This window comes from Bos mutus, chromosome 26 (genome assembly GCF_027580195.1).
Source record: "Bos mutus isolate GX-2022 chromosome 26, NWIPB_WYAK_1.1, whole genome shotgun sequence".
NCBI lineage: Eukaryota > Metazoa > Chordata > Mammalia > Artiodactyla > Bovidae > Bos > Bos mutus.
In genome coordinates, this window is record NC_091642.1 from 5,389,118 (window position 1) to 5,403,357 (window position 14,240).

The window sequence follows — 14,240 nt, forward strand, 5'->3', positions numbered from 1 at the left end:
ACCCCGAGGACGCGCCGCTGTGGAGCCCCGCGAGCAGGCGGCGGCCGCCGGCGGCTCCTTCCACCTCCTCCTCGGCTGGGGCTCGGGCGTCGGCGGGCGGGAGGGCCCCTGCACTCCCGCCCGCTCTGCTCCCTCTGGGGCCCCCCCGCCCCACGCCCGCGGCCCCGGCCTGGCCCCGCGCCGCCCCCTCTGGGCCCGGGGCTCCGCCCGCCTCGGTGCCAGGCGGGCGCACAGGCGGCAGGCGAGCGGCTCCGGCGCCCCGTCCTCCGGCCGCCCGGCTCGGCGGAGTGGCTGGGACCCGGGGGGCGGCGGCGGCGGCGGCGGCGGCAAGGACTTCCCTCCCGCTCCCTCCGCCTCTCCGCCCCCGCCTCCCGGCCCCGGCGCCCACATCTCGCCGAAGACGATCGCAGTCAATGAGGACATCGGAGGAGCACGGCGCCGGGTGGCTGTGGCTGGCTCCGCCGCGCCGCGAGCGAGCGAGCGCGCGGGCGTCCCCGGAGCCGGCCGAGCCGCTGCCTCGCCGCGCGCCTCGCTGAGCCGGGCCGGAGGGACGCGAGCTGCGGCGCGGGGGGCCGGCCGGGCCGGGCCCCGGCGGCGGCGGTGGTGGTGGAGGGGGGGCGCGGGCGGCGGGCCAAGCCCCCGAAGCCGAGCCTTCCTCCGCGCGAGCCCGGCGAGCCTCGCCGCGGATGCCCTGCCCGGAGTGCTCCGTGCCGCGCCAGGCTTGCCGGGGTCCGCGGCGAGACATGCCCGAGCCAGGCGCTGCACCGACCTCGACTTATCTGTAAGCCGCCGAAGGTAAGCGGAGCCCCGCGCGCCCTGCTCCCGCGCCCCGGCGCCCGCTGCGCTTGGCCGCGGCCAGAACACCGCCCGGACGGGCACAGACCCCGGGATTCTCGCCCCGCGCCCCCGACCGGGCTGCGCTGAGGACTCGGCAGGCTGCCGGGGGCCGGGGCTGCCGGGAGCCGACCGGGCGGCGGGCGGGGGCGAGGGGCGAGGTTACGCAACTGCATCTGGCCCGGGCCGGGTGGCCGAGGGGCTTCCGGCAACTTTGGCGACGGCCGGCGAGGAGCGGGTCCGTGTGTCTGCGATGTCGGTTCTAGACAAACGCCACAGCCTCCTATAGCACCCGACAGCCCGCGCCAGGCAGAACCGGGGGTGGTGGAGGGGGGCGGGGGGCGCTGGGAGCGGCCGTGGGCCCCGCCGATCTCGAGGTTTTGAAGTCTTTCCCAAACTAAAGCGAGCTGGCAAGTACGGCTGATTAACTTTGGGGGGATGAGTCCGGGCGGAGGGGCCCTGCACCGGCTGCGGAGGAGAGGCGTGAGCACCGCGAAGGCACGATGCCCACGTGAAATGCCCGTCTCCTCCCGAGGCGCCCGGGCTCGCCCGGGGTTGGCACCTTCCAGGGGCTGCGGGCCGGGGTAGGCGCCCGCGGGGCTTCCGGGGGCGCAGCATCCCGAGTCAGACCCAGGACGGGCGTGGGAAACCAACCCAGGCTGCGGACCGAGCGAGCGGGCCGGCCGGCTGGCGAGCCAGGGCAAGAAGGAGGAGGGAGCCCGTGGGCCGGCCCGCGGCCCGGGGCAGCGCCGGGAGCCCCAAGTCAAGAGCGAGAGTCTGCGTCTTGCTGGTTCATGCTCAGGGTTCCCAGCTGGCATCTCCACTGCCAGGATAAAGAGCCTGTCCCTGTGACCTCAGCACAAGGCAAGCCACAGGGGGATGGAGCTCGCTGTAAGGGGATGCCAGGAGTGGGGGTTACTCTGGAGTACACCGGGGCCAGAAGCGGGGCGTTTGGCTCATGTACAGAGAAGGGCCCTGACCCCTCTCCCGCTGCGGGTCTGTGCCTGACGGCTGGACCCTGAACCAGAATCAGCAGTGAAGCAGTTTTAATTTGACCTTGTCTGCTTAGGCGCTTAAATTCTGCGGAGGCATCCCAGGGTGAACTGGCCAAGATGGGGATGGAACTTTGGGCCAGCCCTGCCTTGCCTGGGAACGCAGGAGGTATTTTCACAAGACTGTAGCTCAGAAGAGGAGGGTCCAGCAAGGAGGTTTTCCTTGGATAAGCACTAACAAGGGGAGGTGGGGTTCCCTTTCCATCTGCCAGAGAGAGGGGGGAATGTCAAGGTTACCCGACTGAAGACTTGATTGAAGACTACCACCCACATCACCTGACCCAGGCCATTCTCAGTGAGGAGTACACGTATGAAATCGCTTTAACCTCATTAAGCTTATGCTACAGACCCAGCAGAAAGTATAACCATCATTTCACTTTGCGGAGGCAGAAAGTGCCTGGGTTTTACTATTCACATTTTGTGCTATTTATTACATTCATATTCCTGTTGAATGTTTCTTTTCAAAGAAAAGTTCATATTTATCTTTGCCTTTTTTTTTTTTGCCTTAGCGAACGTGTTGTTAGTTCAAAGGGAAAATGGAAGTCCTGCCATTTGCATGCCTCACCAGGTATTAATAACTCACTATCCATGTTTACTACTTACATTAGATGCCACTGCTATTCATGATGGTTTTATTACAGACGCATTTGCAGGAAAAAAAAAAAGGTCTAACACAGCCATCACTAATTGCATGATTTTGCATAAATTATGTTAGTTACAGAGAGTTCGAGCTTTTCTTCACTAAATTCATCATTTCCTTAAAGATAAGGTGATTCCGTTTAATTTATTTAAAGGCAAGGCCTCTCCTGAAAGATAGGTGCCCTTGAAAAGCAGAGGTTACCTTTCGATTTACTGGAGTTTATTAGTGTGATTAAGACATTAGCTTTTACTTAAATCAGCCCCATTGTCCTACTGAGACACAGCCACTGCTGGCCACACAGGTTAGTTGGCCTCAGCTGGGAAGTTGGTACTTTTACTCTTGACTTTGGGGGCTTCTCTGTTCTGCCATGGTTGTTTTCCTCAGGTGCAGGGTAGGGAATTTCTGTTGTTTATTTCTCCCTCTGTACGGGGGAGGGGGGGACAACTTTGTAAGTAAATAAGTTAATTAATGGAAGACTTGTGTATGAAAGGCATCAGAGTACCAGGAAGATTCCTGCACAATGAAATAAGCAGTCAGAAAATAAAAACGATTCTCAGATGTAGAGCTGAACCCAGCAGAGCAGTTGGGCAGATGTGTTCACTGAGCTCCACATTTGTATTCTCTTGTCTGTTCCCACCCATGGCTGTCTCATTTAGAGCTACAACTACTGAACTCTCTTGTATGAGAAGCAGATTACTTATGTGGGGACAGGCTGCTTCTCGGGGAATAATAATAAAGAAATCACAGCTACACTGCAAAGCGGCAGTGCTGAGGCCCGGCATCAGTGTAGGGAGGCAGGGACCGGGTCGTCGGGAACGGCGAATTGTGAAGCTCTGGACCAGCCCACCAGGCACCTGAGTAGGCGCACTGCAAGGCTGCTGCTCAAGCAATCAGATGCTCAGGAAACCACACCAGTTGTGCCTGTTTAAGGCAACCACAGTCATTTGGGGACTGTGGTCATGATGGTGACTCCCCCAGACAAAACTGGCACGGTTACATTAAACATTCCCTTCCTCAACAGTTCCCTGACCAACTCCTCCAAGCCCGTCATTCCCCCACCACCAAAATGAGCTGACATAATTTATGAAGCCGTTTCTTTTTAGTTTCCTCACATATTTGATTTTAATATTTCATAACATGACTTCAATATTTTAAAGCAAAATTTAGTATGATTGATATGACATGACAACACTTTTATTACCACGGAATTTGCATACAAACATTTGGATAAGTCTTTATCTAATATTTGGGCTAACCTATGACATAAATGTCGTAAAGACGTTACACATTTTCCTCAGTGTATTTTTAAAGTATATTTTTCTTGTATATTAAGGACATAACACAGAGATATGATGCCATGTTGTGGGGATCCTGCTGGGATTCATATAAAGACGCTGCTTAGATGTCAATTCATATTAAACAGTAAGCCATACGCATTACAGGTTTGAACCTTTGGGCTGTGTACAATAGATTATGTATCTGTTTCAGGTTCAGGGGCCCTGAAGTGTCTCCAAGCACCCGAGAATCTTACCTGTCAGCTTTACAAAAAACATACCTAGGGAGACATTGCTGGATTCTAAATTCAATTCTTGATATAAACTCTCTCAGACACCCTCTACCATAAGCCACTGTGATATTCAGTATGGGTCTGAGTCATACATACCGTAGACATCATTCACACCACAATGAATGAATGAGTTGAGGGATTCTGAGTTAGATAAAGATGTTATCAAGTGACAAACCAGTAATGTAAATAAAAACAAAACACTCTGATAGCTCTGTGGCTTTCTGCTGGACGCATACTCTCAGCTCTAATTGGGAGAGAAAGAAAAAGAACTCGACTACAGAAAAGCAGATAATAGGGACAAGGACTTCTGTTTCTAAATTATAAACCTTTTGGCCAACACTATGTTTCCAAGGGATTTGGGAAGAACAGTCTTCAAATTCATCATTTGCAAATATTGTTTCTGTAGAGTACTGAGCTGATTATTCCAAGTACTGTACATTCACAGACAAGCTCTCTTTGCCGTGTTATCTTGCTGTTAGGAGTTGACACCAAAGACGAACAGAGATGTTTACGTCTACACACTGACCCTTCACCTGAGTTGTGCTATTATGGCCATGACAAGGTAAAGAAGAAACTTTTTGAAAAATCACAATAGTATGGCAAAAAGCTGGTCAAAGTTTATATTGCAGTTACTATGGAAAATTCCAATTCAACTCTTAATAATCTAGCCTTAGGCATAAAATGAAATGCAGTAAACTATAGCATATGAGAGACATAAGAAAGAGGTTTTGTGATGCCAGAAATACTACGGGCAGGCAGTCCTGCGAATATGATACTCGCCTCATCAAGACTGCAGAGAGAAAAGGCAGAAAGGGGAAGCTGATGGTCTGAGAGCTTCGTTTCAGCTGCTCAGTTAAGAAACCGCCAAGGAGGTACAGCATTATCCACTTTAAACAGAAATGAAACTGACCAATCTTTGTGTTTCCAGGTCATCATTCCACTGGTGATGTGGGCCCCTCCATACTGGTTGTTCCCTGGGAGGTATCCTATGTTTGTCCAATTCTTTATTTTTCTCATGTGTATTAATACTTTAGTAGTCAGACTCCGAACACCCCGTATTATCTGCATTGTGTTCCCTGGAAGCTGCTTGCTTTTGTAGTAAGCGATTTTAGCATCCTTGGAAATGTAATGGAACTATAAAACCTGGGCTCCGGTAATGGGCAAGCACTGGAAAGTAGATTGATATGCAGATGGCTTGGTCCAGAAAGGAAGGCTGGTCTGTGGAAATGTACCCAGCCGTAGCGGCAGTGGCCATAGCAGGGTGTGAGATATTGCAAGATGAGTGAGCGGTTCTCAAGAGGTTCAAGGCCAGGAAGGCGAGAGGGGGTGGGAGATAGGATGAGGAGAGGACCAGCAGTGTGCTTTGGGGGTTCCCAGGCAGACAGGGTGATGACCTACGGAGAAAAGGGGATGAGATGCACACACAAATCCTGCAGCTGAGCACAGCTGCTGGGTGCTCAGAGTGAGAGACCTGTGTGGGAAGGTAAGAAGCGACGCTGGGCGCAGGCTTCAGGGTGGATATCAGAGAGTGAAGAAGCAGTTTAAAGCCAGTTTACGGAGGAACCAGCAGAGCAGAAAGGTCCTGTGTTCATTGGTGATAGGTAACCACTGAATGTTTTGAACAATTGCATACATTTCTAGAAGACGAAGTCTTGATAGCTCGAGACAACCAGAGAAGAGGAATTGGAGATCGGTTGAGAGGGTGCGAAGGGTGAGAATTAACTGGTAGCAAAGGTGACTGGGGACCATGGAGATATATACAAGGGGGCATTTGGGAGAGAGACATCCTGGGTGGTGAGTCTGTAACATGGAGAAGGGACTAACGATGCTACTAACCCAGCCTGACACGGGGCTTAGGGATCAAGAGAAGCAGAGAAGCCAGGGAGCCAGTAGGTCTGGAGGAAAAAAGATAGGATTACTATCAGAAATCGGAATGTGAGTTTCCAGCTGGAAACATTATTTTAAAAGATAAGTGCTTCATCATTTCTTGCTTCTTAGAACGTCCATGAGAAATACTCTGAAAGAGGAAAAACTAGACCAAAGGATTCACACCGCAAAGAAATTCTTAAAGGACTAAGAATAGTCCTATGAAATAACAGGTGCTTAATGAATATTTAATGAAGCTATTAACAATAAACCTAGTCAGTGATTTTGCTAGAAATTCACAGACTCCAGATTGGACAATAATTTTTTTTTCCTTCCATTTCAAGTTTACTTGTTTTGAAGTAGGAATTAAAAGGATGAATCATGAGATGTTGCTAACAAGGAAGACAACTTCTAGAGATGCACTATCTTCAAATCTGAGCCACATGGTGATTAAGGAAGAAAAAAGTCTCAAAGGTTTGGAGTTTTCCTCCCCCAAACTCAACCTTATATAGAGCTTCCTTTGGTGAAAGTTCACATGGGTAGAAGTTGAGTTTTTAAAGACAGAATGTAAGTTTAATGACCTAGTAATAGAATTAGAGTGAAAGAAACCAGGGAGGCAAAGTAAGCCTCAATCCAGTAGATTAAATGCTCTTTTATCCCAAATGATGACAGTTTTTGGCTGAAAGGAATTTTCACCTTACCAAAATACGAGTCCATAGAATCAGTTCAAGACAACTAGAAAACATCTATCTTTTAGCCTTGACCCCACCTCTCAATTTTATATCATGGCATATCAATTTCATTGGGTTTGTGCCAGACTCACCAATGTATCTCTTCTTTTTTCAAGCGATACGAGAGTGGTTCGTAAAGATGTGGCTTTTTGCTTTTCTCTTTTTTCCATGTTGAAATGGCATGGTACAAACAACTAGACAACTGGTTTCCCATCAATCGTGAACTTACAACTCGCATTCCTTGGAGAAGCGTGGCAGGGAATCACTCTCACTTACAACTCGCATTCCTTGGAGAAGCGTGGCAGGGAATCACTCTCCAGAAAAGTTCATACACATGCGAGTATAGAGAGTTTGAAAATCTCAATATGCTAGGGACTTCCCTGGCGGTCCAGTGGCTAAGACTCCAAGCTCCAAAACAGAGGGCTTGGGTTCAGTTCCCGGTCGGGGCACCAGAATCTACGCAGCGCAACTAGAGCTCACACGTGCTGCAACTTAAGGCCAGCTGCAGCCAAGCACACGAGTGTTTTTAATAAAAACATTTATTAAAATATTTTAATAAAAATGCTAAGAAAGATGAGTTTCTCACTTTTAAACCATATTTTCATCTGACTTCTCAGGCCATTGAAAAATCCCATGATAACTGCTTTTCTCAAACATTTATTGTCTCTTTGTTTTGAAAGTAGTTGTTAGTTCAGAGGCTTCACAGAAGGACTTTCCCTCCTGGTTTAATTTTTATTGTTGTTTTTGCTATTTCTAGTCATCTCCACGCACACTATTCACTCTCCTCTAAGTATGTCTTTGCTTTACGTATTGTTTCTATCAGATTTAGTAGTGGGGCAAAAACCCCCAGGGTTAGGCTGCTGCTGCTGCTAAGTCGCTTCAGTCTCGTCCAACTCTTAGCGACCCCATGGACTGCAGCCCACCAGGCTCCTCCGTCCATGGAATTTTCCAGGCAAGAGTACTGGAGTGGGATGCCATTGCCTTCTCTGAGGGTTAGGCTACAGGATGGAATTGATCACAGGGTTGCAGAAACTGGCTCTGTGAACACACCAGCTGGTCTTCTTGGGCAGGGCAAGCCAAGGGAGGCATCCTTTCTCCAGAAGGCAAGGTCAGCCGCTGAGTGAGTGGTAGAGGATGGACTGGAATCCAGGGCCCCTGGCTCTCATTTCATTCCTCGTGACCATTAAGTTCCACATCAAAGACTCAGTCCCAACTCTGGATCTAAAGCGTCTGTGAAAATGACCACTGGCATGCCCAGTTTTCAAATAAAAACCTACAACTGTATACTTTATATAATCAGCCATTCAAAGTGGCTTACCAACCTTACAGGGGGTTCTCAAACCTGTTTCTCTCAAATAACGTATCCAGTGTCGTCCACAGATGCACCCTATTCTTAAGTGCACTGTCCTCATCAGCATCACTTCCTCATCGGCAGCAGCATCACCAAGACCACATACCGGGGGCTTCACAGATACCAGCCACCTGGGCCCGCATCACAGATGAGAGTGCTTACAGGTGCATTCGGGGGGCACTGCCCACACCTGCACCCCCAGTTCTGCCAGTTACTATCAGGGTGATGTGGGCACAGGTTTACCTTGCAGTGCCTCAGTTTCTCCACCTTTTAAGAAACAGTAACCGGTCCATCAGAGATATTTGGTAGAACTTCCCTGGCGATCCAGTGATTAAGACTCCAAGCTTTCACTGTAGGAGGTTCAGGTTAGATCCTTGATTAGGGAACTACAATCCCGCATGCCATGTGGCATGGCCAAAAAACAAAAGAAAAAAAAAAGTATTTGGAGAATGCAGTATTAGAACATGGACAATGTGGGGCTTCCTTGGTGGCTCAGTGGTAAAGAATCCCAGGTTCGATCCCTGGGTCAGGAAGATCCCCTCGAGGAGGGAACAGCTACCCACTCCAGTATTCCAGCCTGGAGAAGTCCATGAACAGAGGTGCCGGCAAAGAGTTGGAGATGACTGAGCAACTTCCACTTTCACTTTTTTACTCGCCCAGGTTATATAATCTGAGCAGTATTCTGAGCTAATTTGTTGAAGGAGCAGAACTCAAAAGCAGGCAGGCAGTCTCTACACCCCAGTTCTGAAGCACCCTGTGATATGACAGAGCCAGAAAGGATCATGACAAGAGAAGACTAGAATGACAGAATGCCAAAGGGATGACCTTGCGCACCCCCTCGCCAACTTATAAAATCCTACACGTAAATCATTCACTAATAATCAACCTCCAACCCCTGACCCCTGCTGAGAAGAGCTGCCTCCACCCCCGGAATTTCTAGGAATGGACCAAATTCTAGATCAAGAGGAAAAAAAGGTGTGAATATACCTTATTCTGGCTGTGGACCTGCCAGGTGACAATTTACTTGGCATTCACCATGAATCCACCATGCAGAACACCTGTGTTTTGAATGGTGACAGTCACAGGTCACTCATTGCCCTCTGGGAGGAGAATCCATGTCCACTGTTGATCCCAAGTGGGGCCACTGGAAGCTCACCGTACTGCCCTCAACCTGGGCTCTGTTTGGTGACCAGCACCCCGTGGCTAAGTTCATCCTAGAAAAAGTATTACAGAAGGGGGCGGCTCTCCTTGCTCCCCTGGGACATCACTCATTCATCCTTTCATTCAGTAAATATTTACGGGTACTTTTTATGTGTCACGTGTTGCTCTAAGCTTTAGGAATGCCGCAGGAAATACAAGACAATGAGGGGAATAAAACAAAACACGGAGACTGGTGGGTCTTCATCTTGCCTGCGTTATCCCGGTCATCTTGACTCCCCCGGCACCCCTTTCCCTGGGTGCCTGCTGGGGTAGGGACCAGTATATTTCTTCTAGAGAGTCAGGTTCAAGGATGGAGACCCTGAGGAAGATGCATGTCTTCCTACTTCTGAGAGAAGAACAACCTCCCTTAGGACTCTTTAAAAGGCTGTCTTTAAAAACAACAACAAACCTTGTAAAAGCTTCCACTTCTTTAACACTTACGCTCTCCTCCAAAGTTTCAAGAAGGTCAAGTGTAAGAGGGGTCATTTAAAGTTTTGGAAAGACATATGTTTTCCTTTTAAAAAATTATTTTTAGGATTCTGAGGGGAACAGAATCATTTCAAGATCAGCAGTACTGCTTACACATGGCAATGCCAACTTCCCTTCTTGAACCTACACAACCTTTCCCCTCTGTACTGTCTTCCTTTTCCACAATCCCCGTGAAGAAAGAGGTGCCCAGGGATCAAAAGGCAGAAGCCGAGCATAGAGCATCGACTTAAAATGGGATCATTCGTCCAGTCCAACACTCACGTTCATTGCATGCTGGGTGCTTCATAAAACGTGAAACTGTGACAGTCCGGCCTCAGTTGCCTAAGAGGAACTCTCCAGCTCAGTTCTGAACAGGAGAAGGGTCGCTGCAAACCGCCTGATCCGGAGCAGTGCAAAGCCGACGGCAGTGGCTCTTGCTAGCAGGAACCCTTTGCCTTTGTCCCACTGAATAGCACTTGGGATGTAATTCCCCGAGCACCGCCCCGTCCTCTCTGTGTTTGCCTGTCTGTCTGGGCAGTTCCAGGCCTCACTGTTCCCCTCACATTCTCCATCTTGTTTCATTTCTCCATCTCCCTTTTCCTTCCGCCCCATGTTCATTACAGAATGTAGTGTAGAATTATTATTTCTGAGTATTGATTTTATTGAGTGCAGTTTACTGAGTGCAATTTTATTTAGACTCCAAGTTAAAAAAAAACAAAAACAAAAAAAACGACTTCACGAAACACCATTGGGCCAAAGCACACACACTCGGAAGTAACCCAGTGCAGAGGGGTGATCCCGAACTCTATTGATTTCCCCCCAGAACGTCAGGGGTTCCTCCTCTACAGCAAAATCCAGGATTCAGTTAGAAGGCTAGGTTACAATGATTCCACCCTAACATGTTCATGTTATCCCACATGATTGAGATTTTCTAATTAAATTATTTTGCAATAGCCACATCCCACTCCGAAGATGAAAGCCAGGCACTATAAGAACAAGCCTACTGGTCACATTTACTGTAGCAAATCTGTTGTAAGGGCCTTGACGTACTTTAGGAGAAAACAGAAAATACACGTCACTGCTGAACCATCTACTCATTTTCGTGCGAGTGTGGGTCATCTCTTGTCCCTGCATCAGCACAGAAAAAAAAATTTAAAGTAATACTTTGTAACAACCAAATTTGAGAGAGTTACACCAAGGTTCAAAAGATAAAAATCTGTGGAACGTGGTTTCTCTTAAACTAATGGAGCTCTGTCCCTTTACCCTTCCGTTCATCTGATCCCTACACAGGATCCAGGCTCCATCTGATTGAGGATCCAGGTTATAGAGAAAGAATCCATGGAAACCAGTAATATTGAGTACCCACCCTAAACCTTCTTAAAATGTCCTGGGTAAGGCCCCTCCTGTGAGGATACTGGGATGCATATCATTATATTCTTTAATTAGCAAGGATCAAAGGCTGATTGAGTTCGAGAGAAAGAGGAGATACTTAGCAGAATCTAGTCTGCAAACACTTACATAAGTGTAAGCAGAGAGAAGGGACACATCAAAGCAAAGCAACTGAGGCTTGAGGCCCATCTTTCCATGTCCCCCAGGGGATGCCTGCCCTGACTTCCCAGGGAACACTCTGGGTCCTTTCTTCTTCCTGCTCCCAGGATGGTCCTCAGCGCAGCGGGCTGGTGCTATCCACAGAAGAATGTCTTTTCCATGCTGAGCTCACAGCACTGAGGACTGGGCCTCGTTTTCCTGGGTGCCCAGCACACGGTATGGTGCCTGCATCACCCTTCACATGCAGGCACCATTCACTGCATCCATGAAAGGGCCATGAAGACAGGCGTAGCTGGGGGGAAGAAGGGGGCAGGCAAGACTAGACTTGAATCATTAAAGAGGAGGATGGGGCCAAGGCCAGAACATGAACCACTGGGAGCAAAGACATGAAGGAGGGAGTGACCCAGGTATACTCCAGAGACACTGTAAGCACTGGCTTGAGCAGACAGAGAGCTTGTGAGTAGGTCTGAGATATCCAGGGGGATAAGCAGGATGGGAAAGGCTACAGAGGACCCTTACAAAAACTGCTTTTTGGAAGTGCTACCCAACTAAGACTAGGCGGGTACTCACAAAGAGAGATGTTTGCAGTTGAAGGTGGGACTGAGGATGTGCAGGATGGAGGGACGGAGAGCTGAGAGCAAGGGACGTGAAAACACCAAGGTCGAGCTTGGGATGGTGAGGATGAAGGGAAGAAATCAATAGTGAAGCAGTAGGAAGGTAAAGCAAAGATCAGTGGGACCTAGCGATGGCCTGGTTAAGGGGGATTACACTAGGGAGTCTGGCAGGTAAAGCACTGTCAGCAGCTGTTAGGAGCCCTCAGAATCAAAGGACTCAGAGACATACAGCACCCTACGACGGGTGGGCTGGGGTCTCTTGGCCGCCGGGCAGGCCAAGTTCAGTCCTGCGTTTAACACTGGGCGCCTTTGCTGCACGCTCGGCTGGGGCGAGCGCAGCAGCTTTGTTACTGGGTTGAGCACAGACTGTTAGGGTCGCAGGCCGTTCGCCCCGTGTCAGCCCTCCTCCCAGAAGGGCACAGAGGCCTCCAGGCTGCAAGAGACACTGCTGAGCTGCTCAGGCACACGGAGGCAGGCTTCTAAAGACATTAGAGCAGAGCGCGGTGGCTGGGGAGGGGGGAAGTGTGGCTTCATACTTTTTATGAGGCTACATAACGTTATGTACAGAAAAGAGAGAAGTTCATAATAGCTGTTGGTCAAGGAAAAACATTAAAGAACCAACTGACCCAGCAGAGTTAAAAAAAAAAAAAAACCCATGGGGACTAATGAGAAGTCGAATTTATGTTAAGAAATAAAAAGTGAAAGCCATTTGGACATCAAAGGATGTGACACCCAGACATTTTTTATTTTTTTTTCACCTCCCACCCCTAAGAATATTTTGGGCACTAAATGCAGAAAGTGCACCCTAAGTGCTCCTGCAGTTGCAACTATTAGCTGCTACTGGAATATTCCCTCTGTTTCTACATCCCCAGCGACTGTACACTGTCTCCCTGACAAGTGTGGTCTACGCTGACAGCATCTGTCTTCAGGGTGATGAGTTATTTCTGAGGTCCCTCTCATTGTTCATCAGCTGCAGTGGAAGGAAAGGGGTCTTAATTCATTTCCTTAATTCATGTCCCTGGTCCACTCAGATTAAATAATTCCTGCATCATCTTGTGTGATAGCACAAGTATCCCAGAAAAGGAGAGTTCGTTCAGACCAGGCAACCATCCCACACTGGACCATGGCTGACAAACGTGAGCCTTATTTGGGAAGACCATGCATGCTGCCTCTGACTACGGATTTTTGTTATGATTCTGACCCGGACAGTCAACTCTCTACTGATAAATAGAAGCTGATTACAAGAAATACTCATTTCTCCCCTTCTTTCATGGCTTGTGCTACCTCAGCAGTACACCCAAGACCTTGCAAAGTCTACAGTTTGACCGGGCCAAGGTACCAGGGGAGACACACTGCAATGAAAAGTGCACGGGGGATCCGTTTTGATGGTAATAGATGGACACTCCCATGGCCGTGCCAGAGAGATGGATAGCATCTTTAACTCTAATTGATTGCAGTTGTGGTGAATGGTCACCCCCAAGCAGAAACCCTGCCCGGGTGTTCCAATGTGATCTGAGATTGAGCCGGTAGAAGCAGCAGGGAAAACACACTCTGTTGTCAGTTATTTTTTGGGGAAATTACTGTTCTAATTTTAGCTTCAGATATATGATGAGTCAAAACATGTCATTTAGCAAAAAAAAAAAAATATATATATATATATATAAAAAATATATATGGATGGATTCATCATAGTTCATCAGTAAGGCAAAACAAGCACAAAATGCATTCCAGTGTGCACGTTCTCAAAAGAGTGAGACTTTCATAAATAATCTAAGGAAGAGAAGCCACCTCTCTTGCATCTTACTAATTCCAGCTCTTGCAATCAGGCCCCACACCATCAACTAATTGTTGCTTAATAACTGGGAGCCTTTGGGGAATAGAGTAGGTGGGCTATTTTCTACATTCATCTAAATGCACTGAGAGCTATGCTCAAAACGAAAGGCCTTATTTTTAACATTTTCTGTAACTGTCATACTGAAGGGGGAGTGAAGAGGAATAGGGAAATCAGTTCCTTTTCTAGTCTTACAGATGACTTTGGTGAGTGGCTGTTAGCAGTTTTACTGAATTCTTTCTGGACACAGTTAATTAGCAAAGCTAACTGCTGCACATAAAGTTTCCTATGTTGATATAACATCTCAATTGGAGGAGGTATTTTTTTCCAGTTGATTTTGGCCACCGTCACAAAAGGTTGCTAGTCCATTTCTACGAATTTAGATCCCATCTGGACAGAGGATAAAGGAAGGTTAATGTCAGGATAAGCTGAACACAGAAACACTAAGTAAACAGGCCAAAAACGAAGAGGAAAGTCAGGTCCAATGAAGACGGCATCTTCCGGTCCTTCTAAAACCTCAACACCAAACCCAAACATC

At 48.6% G+C, this 14,240-nt stretch overlaps 2 protein-coding genes across 2 annotated transcripts in view; one reads left to right on the forward strand and one right to left on the reverse strand.

Moving 5' to 3' along the window:
- The window catches only part of DOCK1 (dedicator of cytokinesis 1), a 559,920-nt gene that overhangs the window by 276,061 nt on the left and 269,619 nt on the right, over positions 1-14,240 (reverse strand). The window lies entirely within an intron of this gene.
- The window catches only part of INSYN2A (inhibitory synaptic factor 2A), a 61,085-nt gene continuing 47,121 nt past the window's right edge, over positions 277-14,240 (forward strand). Inside the window, exon 1 of the mRNA XM_070363416.1 lies at positions 277-795. The gene's annotated coding sequence lies outside the window, so the exon portion shown is untranslated. The remainder of the gene's footprint in view (positions 796-14,240) is intronic.